Below are 12832 nucleotides of genomic sequence, written 5' to 3' on the forward strand. Positions count from 1 at the left end.
GGTTCGAGTTTATCAGGCTGAAACTTTTTCACATAAGCATCGCAACCCCAAACTTTAAGAAATGACAGCTTAGGTTTCTTGCCAAACCATAGTTCATACGGTATCATCTCAACAGATTTATATGGTGCCCTATTTATCGTGAATGCAGCTGTCTCTAATGCATAACCCTAAAACAATAGTGGTAAATCGGTAAGAGACATCGTAGATCGCACCATATCTTATAAAGCACGATTACGATGTTCGGACACACCATTACGCTGTGGTGTTCCAGGTGGCGCGTGTTGTGAAACTATTCCACATTGTTTTAAATGAAGGCCAAACTCATAACTCAAATATTCGCCTCCGCGATCAGATCATAGAAACTTCATTTTCTTTTTATGATGATTCTCCACTTCATTCTGAAATTCTTTGAACTTTTCAAATGTTTCAGACTTGTGTTTCATCAGGTAGATATACTCATATCTGCTCAAATCATCTGTGAAGGTTAGAAAATAATGATACCCACCGTGAGCCTCAACACTCATTGGACCGCATACATCGGTATGTATTATTTCCAATAAGTTAGCGGCTCGCTCCCTTGTTCTAGAGAACGGGGTCTTAGTCATCTTGCCCATGAGGCATGGTTCGCAAGCATCAAATCATTCATAATCAAGTGATTCCAAAAGTCCATCTGCATGGAGTTTCTTCGTGTGCTTTACACCAATATGACCTAAACGGCAGTGCCACAAATATGTTGCACTATCATTATCAACTTTGCATCTTTTGGCATCAATATTATGAATATGTGTATCACTACGATCGAGATTCAATAAACCATATATATTGAGTGTATGACCATAGAAGGTTTTATTCATGAAAACAGAATAACAATTATTCTTTGACTTAAATGAATAACCGTATTGCAATAAACATGATCCAATCATATTCATGCTCAATGCAAACACCAAATAACATTTATTTTAAGTTTAACATTAATACTAAAGGTAAAGGGAGTGTGCGATGGTGATCTTATCCACCTTGTAATAACTTCCAACACACATCGTCACCTCACCCTTAACTAGTATCTGTTCATTTTGCAACTCTTGTTTCGAGTTACAAATCTTAGCAACTGAACCGGTATCAAATACCCAGGGGCTACTATGAACACTACTAAAGTAAACATCAATAAAATGTATATCAAATATACCTTTGTTCACTTTTCCATCCTTCTTATCTGTCAAGAATTTGGGGTAGTTCCGTTTCCCGTGACTATTCCCTTCTGTAGTTCTGGGGTTTCACTGTGCCTCCCCATCCTTTCTTCCGGGGTTTTTTGAACTTCTTTGGTGCCCAACTTCACCACTTCTCTCCCAACACAATCACACTCCTCTCCACGTATGTCTCCCTGTGAGAAAACTTCTTGGGCTGTCGACCGCGCTTGGGTTTGTTCAAGCACATTTTTACTTGCCACTCTCAGACTGTGAAGAAGGCAAATCCGAGTGACCAAAAGACGCGTGTGATCCAAATGTGAGGGGATCTAGGGATTCAGATGAGGGTAGGAGTACTTTTCCAGTCATGACCCTTCCCGACTAAGTTAGAGGGTAGTAGTCGACCTGGTTCTACTGCCGAGACGTCCCAACTCCGGGTCAGTCGAATGGCCTTCCTCCTTTCTCCATGGACCGAGTCCACCAACCTTCTTTGCTTATTGTGACTCTAGCAGAGAAAGGAGAGGTGTCCATGTTAGTCGACCGAGTGGTCCAGCTGGTTCGTGATGGTGTGACTGGCATGGACTTGCTAGAAGTGTTTCTCAGTAGGCGCATCCAGCCCCTTCAAGCCTGCGATCACCCGATGTGGTTGTATTCGGGCCCCAACGACACCGCCCGGGTTGATCCAGAGGAAGTTTCCAAGAAGACGGTGGAGCAATGGTTGCGGAGCATTAGCGGTAATCAAGACAACCCTAGAGGATCCAGAAGAGTCGCTCCATTCAGCGCCAAGAATGGACCATAAAAGGTCTGACTTCTGTAACCGAGTGCATCTTTATTATGATTTGCGACTGTACTTGAATCTGATTGGTTCCTGTCGAACTTCTTTCCTTGCAGATTTATACTGAGATGTACTCGATGCCGAATGGAGAACAAGTCCAGGAGGGAGCCGAGAGCGGAGGCGAGAGTGTTGATTGGAAATCTAAAGATGAAAGCAACAATGACGACGAGGACTCGAGAAGCGACAAGGAAGTCAACTAACCGCCTCATTCTAAAAGACGTTCCTTCCAGACGCACTACCCAGCAGGTGGACGCGGCAAAATGGATGCATCAAGCGCGCAGGTGTTGAAGCGCCCTTGGACGTCCACTCCCGAGATGACGGAGAAGGCCCCGAAGCAGCCCAAGGTTGCGCCTACAAAGACTCGGAAGGCCCTCCCGAAGATCAAAGTGGACGTCCCATTTTCCTCTGCGTAAGTATTTTGTTATCTCTCTTCACTTTCGCATCGTTTGGAAACTTCTACACTTCTATCGACTCATCTTCTTGCTTGACCGAGTGAGTTCTTGAAACTTTCAGCGTTGCTACCTCTGGGACTTCCATGGACATTTACACGGATCAAGATGATAAGGAGACTGAAGACGCGACATCTTCCAAAGCGGGTAGAACTCCACAACCTTGTTCTCTTTTTATCACTTGAATTGTCGGTCGACCGAACTCTAATGGCCAAGTCTTATGCAGCGCCTCAAAATGTCATTGAACTACCTGATGATGATGAAGACATGCCCTAGAAGACCACGGGAAGGAAGAGCAGAACTTCGAGCAGGAGGGTGCCTGCCACTTAGGTACCTTAGTCGACACCAGTGCCAGAGCCAATGACTCAGCAATCTGGAGACCAAGTTCGGGCTTCAGTTTCTTTCATCGTCCATGTGTCGACTGATCATCCTTCGGCGTCGACCGCTCAAGTCCCTGCTCTATCGGTGCAACTCCATGCTTCAGATCCTTTAGCTGACTCGACCATTCCACAAGCTCCACTCTTCGTCACCCATCATGTCCTAGAGGACCAGGTGAGTGCTGCCAAGGAAGCTATACGCCAGCTAGGCTTTATGATGGAGCAGATGAAGGTGGTGCGCGAGGCCAGTCAAGTTGCTTATGATGCCAGCACAGCTCTCCGGACCAACGTCCAGGTTAGTTGATTTCCGACTGATCTTTATCTTGACGCTTGTTCTGTTAGGATATGATACCCGAAAACTGTTGTGCTTTGGAACCTTTAATGTGCATCTGTCATGAATCTGCATCTTGCATCTGTACACCCACTGGGTGCTTCAACTTTTGCTGAGTTGTTTTTCCACTTGAGTCGATTAGGTTGCATCGAGTGTATCTTCGAATCAGTGGGGGCACGCAGAGTGCACCCATTGGGTGTAGTCCCCAAAGCCACCATCGAATGGTTGGTTCGGCGGGGGTCTTTTTCAAAATGTCTCTTTACTATTCTTCCACTCGTCTAGACAGGTCGTGTCGAGTCGAATCCGGACCAGTGGGGGCACGCTGAGTGCACCCACTGGGTTTAGTCCCCGAGGTTGCGGTCGACTGCGGGCAGTCGGTGGTGGTTTGAGAATAAGTATTGCCTTCCTTTTTTCTCAACTGGACGGACCATGACGATTGAAAAGTCAAACTAGTGGGGGCACGCTAAGTGCACCCACTGGCTGTAGTCCCCGAGACTACTATTGAATGTTTGATTCGGCAGTAGTCTTAGAACTCTTTTTGTCGTAATGATCTGAACTTGTATCTTATTGCTCAACAACGATCGATCTTTGTTCATCTACTGTCGACTGACGTGTCTTATCTGTCGACTGTAAAAATCTTGTGCATTCCGGTCTTAGTTCGCTGAACCGGAGTAGAAATAAATTCAGCTCAACCTTGATCTGGAACTAGCTAAGCAAAATCTGTAGAAGGCCAAGGATGAAGCAGCTGCTATGGGAGGTAACTATTTGTCGACTGTTTGCTTTGCCAGCTTTACTTTTCGCCTTTTGAACCAAGTGAATCCACTCGAACAGATGTGTTTAGTGAAAACAGACAACTCCAAGCTCGTCTAAAGAATGTTATTTCTTTAGAAAAAATGAAGCAGGCACTGGAGCATAAGGACCTTGACCTTGCCGCAGCTCAGAAGACGGCATGGGAGAAAACTGAACTTGCCGACAAGAAGCTGGCTTCAGTCGGCAAGTTAGAAGAAGAAAACGCCAAATTGAAGACTGCCATCACCGAAGCCAACAAAGACATTGTGCATCTAAAGAAGGACAAGGTGGTTCTGACCGACAAAGTTGGAGATGTCACTCGGAAGAGAGACGAGCTGGAGGTTTATCTGGGAGAACTCGCCAAGAAGTTGTTCCTTATGCTTGAAGGTACTTTCCCATGTCCGACCGATTTGCCACTGTTGACTCTTCATATAGCTATCAACTCATCAATTTTCTGTGTGTGCAGAATTCTGTCAAAACTTTGAGGAAGAGACCGGGCGGATTGAGACCTAGCTAGACCCTATAAACTCCCCCATCAAGGATGAAGCTGCAATGAACGTGCTGCGACTGGAATCTCGCCTCTCCAGTGTCACCAATTATCTGGCTCTACTAAATGTGGCGGTATCACGGATCAACGCGGAACTCTAGCCGAGGGAGACATTCCAGAATGACCTTGAGTCGCTAATGACTCGACTCAACGAGATCCCCGGTCGAGTGCAGGCGTGGAAGAAGTCATCTGCTCAGTGTGGTGCTGACGTGGCTCTATCTCTGGTCCGTGTCCATTGCAAGGAAGTCAGAGAAGAAAAAATCGTGGCCCTCAAGATTTCCAATACCAATAGACATAACTTCCAGTCCTTCATGGAGACCTTCCTTGACACTGCCACTCGTATTGCTGATAGAATCAACCTGGATGAGTTCGTCGAGCCAGCTAGCCCTCCTCCTGCCGAGTGATCAAACTTTAAGCCTCACTTTTATTTGCCTTGGAATGCCAAGTGATTTTGTAACCGTTAAATTCCTTCGGGTCTGACGCCCGAGTACTGCTGTTCGTGGTTCTGGACCTTGCTGGATTTATCTGAACTTGATTTTTCCATTCAACATGGTTGCTATGCTTTTATTGCTATCAAATCTTTTAATTCTGATTGAATCTTGATTCTTCACTCAGAATAGATGTTGTATTTTTGACGAAGCTTCGATGAGAAGGTTGTGGGCATGAGCACTAGGTGGTGCACACGACCTGCACTTCGTCGTCCTTGCGGATCAGGATGGAGCATTCACTGTACTTGTGATGCAGCTCTGTCGAGAGGATCATGAGCAAGAGCACTAGGTGTTGCACACGACCTGCACCTCGTCGTCCTTACGGATCAGGATGGAGCGGGCATTGTATTTATGGCGAAGCTCCGTTGAGAGGACCATGGGAGAGAACACTAGGTGCTGCACATGACCTGCACCTCGTCGTCCTGACGGATCGAGATGGAGTGGACTCCATTCGGAGTAGTTTTTAACTTAGGCGAATCGGGTTCGCGGCTACGCCCCCGAGTGAGAGGATTGATCTTCACTTGGAGGATTTTTTAACTTACGCGATTACGGGGTCGCAGTTAAGCCCCCGAGTGAGAGGATTGCTCTTCACTCAGAGTAGTTTTTAACTTAGGCGAATCGGATTCATGGCTAAGCCCCCGAGTGAGAGGATTGCTCTTCACTCGGAGGATTTTTTTAACTTAGGCAATTACGGGGCCGCGGCTAAGCCCCCGAGTGAGGGGATTGCTCTTCACTCGGAGGATTTTTTTAACTTAGGCGATTACGGGGTCGCGGCTAAGCCCCCGAGTGAGAGGATTGCTCTTCACTCGGAGGAACTTAGGTGATTACGGGGTCGCGGCTAAGCCCTTGAGTGGGAGGATTGCTCTCCACTCGGAGTAGTTTTTAACTTAGGCGAATCCGGTTCGTGGCTAAGCCCCCGACTGAGAGGATTGCTCTTCACTCGGAGGATTTTTTAACTTAGGCAATTTGGGGATTGCGGCTAAGCCCCCGAGTGGGAGGGTTTCTCTCTACTCGGAGTAGTTTTTAACTTAGGCGAATCAGGTTCGCGGCTAAGCCTCCGAGTGGGAGGATTACTCTCCACTCAGAGTAGTTTTTAACTTAGGCGATTACGGGATCGCGGTTAAGCCTCTGAGTGAGAGGATTGTTCTTCACTCAGAGGATGTTTTAACTTAGGCGAATCGAGTTCGCAGCTAAACACCCGAATGAGAGAGTTGCTCTTCACACAGAGTAGTTTTTAACTTAGGCGAATTGGGTTCGTGGCTAAGCCCCCGAGTGAGAGGATTGCTCTTGACTTGGAGGATTTTTTAACTTAGGTGAATCAGGTTCGCGGCTAAGCCCCCGAGTGAGAGGGTTGCTCTTCACTCGAATGATTCTTTAACTTAGGCGAATCAGGTTCGGGGCTAAGCCACCCACTAGAACACATGTGTTTGGAACAATCATTAAGATACTGCAAAAATCTTGTCTTTGATAAGCAAACTGAATGATTCTTATTACAACTCGTCGACTCGAGTGTTTAGGTATAAAAACGGTGGAGTAGATCCACATTCCACGAGCGTGTCACGTCTTTCTTCGTGGCTAAGTTGTAGACGTGATACGCCCCGTTGTGGAGCACCTTGGTGATGATGAAGGGACCTCCCCAGGCTAGAGCAAGCTTGTGAGGTCGTTTTTCATGCACTCGGAGTACAAGATCTTCTTGGAACGCTCGACCTCTGACATTACGGGCATGGAATCGACGCGAGTCTTGCTGATAGATGGTCAACCTGATCAGAGCCATCTCACGTTCTTCCTCCAAGAGATCAATTGCGTCTTGGCGTGCTTGTTCAACTTCAACTTCTGAGAAAAGTTCCACTCGGGGAGCGTTGTGCAATAAGTCGCTCGGAAGCACAGCTTCAGCGCCATACACCATGAAGAAAGGGGTTCGGTCAATCGACCGGTTCAAAGTTGTTCTCAGTCCCCACAAGACAGACGGCAATTCAGTCACCCAAGCTCCAGCAGCATGCTTGAGATCACACATCAGTATGGGTTTCAGCCCTTCAAGTATCAAACCATTCGCCCTTTCTGCCTGCCCATTCGACTGCGAATGCGTAACAAATGCGTAGTCGACCCGAGTGCCTTGAGAAGGGCAGAATGCTCTGAACTCATCGGAATCAAAGTTGGAGCCATTATTTGTGATAATATTGTGAGGTACTCCATATCTGAAAATTAGTTCTCTGATGAAACTGACGGCAGTACTTGAATCAAGATTCTTGGTAGGCTTGCCTTCGATCCATTTAGTGAATTTGTTGACTGCTACAAGCAAATGAGTGAAACCACTTCTGCCGGTCTTGAAGGGCCAAACCATATCCAACCCCCAAACAGCAAACGGCCAGACGAGTGGAATAGTCTTCAAGGCAGATGCAGGCTTGTGGGACATGTTTGAGTACAACTGACATCCTTCACACTTGTCGACTATATCTTTTGCCATCACATTTGCTCGCGGCCAGTAGAATCCCGCTCGGTATGCTTTGGCTATGATGGTCCGAGAGGACGCATGGTAACCACAGGTCCCCGAGTGGATATCGTTGAGAATCATTCGACCTTCTTCTGGCGTGATGCATCACTGAGCAACTCCAGTAACACTCTCTCCGTAGAGTTGTTCACCTATCACGGTAAAGGCTTTGGATCGACGGACAATCTGACAGGCCTCATCTTCATCCTCCGGATGCTCCTTCCTGAGCATATATGCAATATAAGGCACCATACAATCGGGGGTGATGAACAAAACCTCCATGATCAGGTCGACCACGGCTGGGACTTCGATCTCAGTTGGATCGGTAGATTTTTTCGGTTGCGGGGGCTCTTCTGTGAAAGGATCCTCTTGAACTGACGGGGAATGGAGATGCTCCAAAAACACATTACTGGGGATAGGCTTCCGAGTGGAACCCAACTTCGCCAGGTCATCCGCTGCTTGATTCTTGATTCAGGGTATGTGGTGGAGCTATAACCCCTCAAACTTCTTTTCCAACTGTCTTACTGCATTGCAATAACCAGTCATAGCTGGGCTCTTTATGTCCCACTCCTTCATCACTTGATTGACCACTAAATCTGAGTCACTGTAAACCATCAGGCGACGGACACCAAGTGAAATGGCCATACGCAACCCAAACAGAAGTGCCTCATATTCAGCTTCATTGTTGGAGGAATCAAAGTGAATCTGGAGAACATAACTGAGTTTGTCACCTCATGGGGATACCAAGACTACCCCAGCACCAGAACCATTCAGCATGTTGGACCCATCAAACAACATAATCCAATGTTCTAAGTGAATCTGAGTCGGTTTTTGCTGCTCAATCCACTCGGCGAGGAAATCTGCTATTGATTGGGACTTGATTGCTTTCTTTGCCTCAAACTTGATATCCAACGGAAGGAGTTCAACTGCCCAGTTTGCCACTCAACCGGTTGCATCTCTGTTGTTCAGAATTTCTGACGATGGAGCATCGCTGATGACTGAAACTGAGTGATCTGAAAAGTAGTGTGCAACTTTCTTCGCAGTCAAGTAAATTCCATAGAAAAGCTTCTGATAATGTGGATATCTCTTCTTGGACGAGGTCAAGACTTCAGAAATATAATACACTAGGCATTGAACTTTGTAGGCTTTGCCTTCTTCTTCCCGCTCGACCGTGAGTACTGTGCTGACAACCTGTCCAGTGGATGCTATATACAGTAGTAGAGGCTCTTTGCTAGCTGGGGCAGCAAGCACTGGCTGGGTGGAAAGCAGGGCTTTGAGCTCTACAAACGTTGCTTCAGCTTCAGCAGTCCACTCGAACTTGTCAGACTTCTTCATCAGTTGGTAAAGAGGTAATGCCTTTTCATCGAGACGAGAAATGAATCGACTCGGAGCAGCCAAGAAACCAGTAAGCTTCTGAACATCGTGCACACGCACAGGGCGTTTCATTCGGAGGATTGCACCAACTTTTTCTGGGTTTGTGATAACCCACAAGTATAGGGGATCGCAACAGTTTTTGAGGGTAGAGTATTCAACCTAAATTTAATGATTCGACACAAGGGGAGCCAAAGAATATTCTCAAGTATTACCAGCTGAGTTGACAATTCAACCACACCTGGAAACTTAATATCTGCAGCAAAGTGTTTAGTAGCAAAGTAATATGATAGTAGTGGTAACGATGGTAAAAGGTAACCGTAGCAAAAGTAATATTTTTGGTGTTTTATAGTGATGATAACAATAGTAACAGAAAAGTAAATAAGCGAAGAACAATATATGGAAAGCTCGTAGGCAATGGATTGGTGACGGAGAATTATGCCGGATGCGGTTCATCATGTAACAGCCATAACCTAGGGTGACACAGAACTAGCTCCAGTTCATCAATGTAATGTAGGCATGTATTCTGAATATAGTCATACGTGCTTATGGAAATGAACTTGCATGACATCTTTTGTCCTACCCTCCCGTGGCAGCGGGGTCCTAGCGGAAACTAAGGGATATTATGGCCTCCTTTTAATAGAGTACCGGACCAAAGCATTAACACATAGTGAATACATGAACTCGTCAAACTACGGTCATCACCGGTAAGTATCCCAATTATTGTCACTTCGGGGTTAACGGATCATAAAACATAATAGGTGACTATAGACTTGCAAGAAAGGATCAAGAAGTCTCATATATTGATGAAAACATAATAGGTTCAGATCTGAAATCATGGCACTCGGGCCCTAGTGACAAGCATTAAGCATAGCAAAGTCATAGCAACATCAATCTCAGAACATAGTGGATAATAGGGATCAAACCCTAACAAAACTAACTCGATTACATGATAAATCTCATCCAACCCATCACCGTCTAGCAAGCCTACAATGGAATTACTCACGCACGGCGGTGAGCATCATGAAATTGGTGATGGAGGAAGGTTGATGATGACGATGGCAACAGATTCCCCTCTCCGAAGCCCCGAACGGACTCCAGATCAGCCTTCCCGAGAGAGTTTAGGGCTTGGCGGCGGCTCCGTATCGTAAAACGCGACGAATCCTTCTCCCTAATTTTTCTCTCTCCGAAAGTGAATATAAGTAGTGAGGGTTGAGGTCGGTGGAGCGTCAGGGGGCCCACGAGGCAGGGGCGCACCCAGGGGGTAGGGCGCGCCCCCACCCTCGTGGACAGGTGGAGGCCCCCCTAACGTGGATCTTCCTTCCAGTATTTTTTATATATTCCAAAATAATTCTCCATTGATTTTCAGGTCATTCCAAGAACTTTTATTTCTGCACAAAAATAACACCATGGCAATTCTTCTGAAAACAGCGTCAGTCCGGGTTAGTTCCATCCAAATCATGCAAGTTAGAGTCCAAAACAAGGGCAAAAGTGTTTGGAAAAGTAGATACGACGGAGACGTATCAACTCCCCCAAGCTTAAACCTTTGCTTGTCCTCAAGCAATTCAGTTGATAAACTGAAAGTGATAAGGAAAAACTTTTACAAACTCTGTTTGCTCTTGTTGTTGTAAATATGTAAAGCCGGCATTCAAGTTTTCAGCAAAGATTATGAACTAACCATATTCACAATAACATTTAGGTCTCATGTTTACTCATATCAATGGCATAATCAACTAGCGAGCAATAATAATAAATCTCGGATGACAACACTTTCTCAAAACAATCATGATATGATATATCAAGATGGTATCTCACTAGCCCTTTCTAAGACCGCAAAACATAAATGCAGAGCACTTTTAAAGATCAAGGACTGACTAGACATTGTAATTCATGGTAAAAGAGATCCAGTCAAGTCATACTCAATGTAAACTAACGGTAATGGATGCAAATGACAGCGGTGCTCTCCAACTGGTGCGTTTTAATAAGAGGATGATGACTCAGCATAAAAGTAAATAGATAGTCCCTTCGCAGAGGGAAGCAGGGATTTGTAGAGGTGCCAGAGCTCGGTTTTGAAATAGATATGTAGCGACCCGACCTCAGATGGTCAAGTCTCTGTGCTTAAGTGTCATCCATGGATCGGTATGCTGACACACACAGTACTTGAGGATTTTTAACAGAGGTAAATCACATGTATAAAATAACGTAAATAATATTACCTCAATCCAAATAGCGGAAGTAACAACAAGGTTGTGGATTCCCATCAACACCAACGACAAAGTTGAGTGTAGAAATCGTAACCCTAACGTATCACTTACTCTTCGTAAGAATCCTGTAACATGAGACGTTGCAACCACAAAGGGTCAGTACATTGAATGTACTGACAAATTCACACCATAGGATAATGATGAATAGATAGGTTTTGAGGAGACCCCCACCTTTTTCTTGCTAGCCTGTCCGGATCTCGAGGACGAGATTCATTTTAAGGGTGGTAGGTTTGTAACATTCCAAAATTCTAAATTTTGGAATGTTATAATGAATAGATAGATTGATTGTTTGTTTGATTGTTGTGTGATTGATTGAGTGAAATTTGAAACTTTTTGAAAGTTAAATGAGAGGGAATAAAAGGACTTTCCCAAACTTTCACCTTTTTGCATTTTGGACTCCGTGATTCAAATTCTTTTCAAATACAAAACCCTAGAGAGAAGATGGCATGACTTCTTCCATTTAATTAAATGAAAAGGGTATTTGAAAATATTTGAATTTTATTTGGAAATATTTTCAAATTCAGAAACTTCAAGCGACTCAATGATTTTCATGAGAGAAGATAAAATGACTTTGTCAAATTATATGAAATATGAGTTGGGAGTTTAAAAGGATCAAATTTAAAGTCCTTTTGGAAATTATTTTCAATTTGGAGTTATTTGGATTTTTTTTTTCAAATTATTTTTCTCCAGAAATAAATATATGGAAAATAGGGTAACATGATTCCCTAAATCAGAAAATTGGAGAGAAATATTTTTGAAATTATTTTGGTATTTCTAAAATAATTTTTATTGGATTTTAGTAGGGCAGTGGCACTCTTTGAATTATTTGAATTTTCCTCGATTTTATATGACTTGAAAAAAATGTTCATGTTGTAGACATTTTTTTTCTGAAAATTTTGATATATAATATGCCTATATAAAATATATGTTTTACTTTTTATTTATTCAGGTTATCCTTCTGTTTGTGTTTAAAAAAAACTGTACGTGCGGGCCGTCCCTAAATGTTGCGCACGTGCGCATCATAGTACCAGCAGGCGTCCTATCTTTTTTTTCTTTTCCTATATGGGCCAGGCCCAGCCGGCCATATTCCTTCCCCATTTTTTTTCTTTCCATAGTTTTTTTTCTCTTTTCTTTTCAGTTGCTCAAAAAAAATTGCAGTGTGCGCGGCCACGAACCGCCTAAAGGCCTTTTGGCGCATGGCGCACCTCCTCTCTCTGTTTCGTATATTTTCGTTTATGTTTAGTCCCACATTGCCTAATCTTTGACCCTTAAATCTCTTTTCCACCTATAAATATAGACCCATAAAGCCTCCAAAAATATATTTCTCCTCTTTGGCGCGACTTCTGGAAATTGTCTCTTCTCTCCAATGTCGTCTTTTCTCTGCCTTATAAAGGTATCTTTCTTTATTTTTTTTATACTTCTGTAGTTTATTATTTATAGACTAGTACGATAAAATAAATATATTACCAATTAGTCTCTGTATTTATACATTAGACCTAAAATTCTTTTAGCATAGCTATTTTTCTTCCGTAAAATAGCTTGGCCCTGATTTTTCAAATAGCCATAACTTTTTACTCGTTTATCCAAATTAGATGAAACCAACGCCCACTTCTTCGTTACGACCCCCTCTATCCAGTAAACCAACTCAAACAAGTTTTTGCCTCTGTAAAATTTGACCTAGATCCAGAATAGTAAACAAAGCTTGTTTC

Source organism: Triticum urartu, chromosome 3 (genome assembly GCF_003073215.2).
Source record: "Triticum urartu cultivar G1812 chromosome 3, Tu2.1, whole genome shotgun sequence".
NCBI lineage: Eukaryota > Viridiplantae > Streptophyta > Magnoliopsida > Poales > Poaceae > Triticum > Triticum urartu.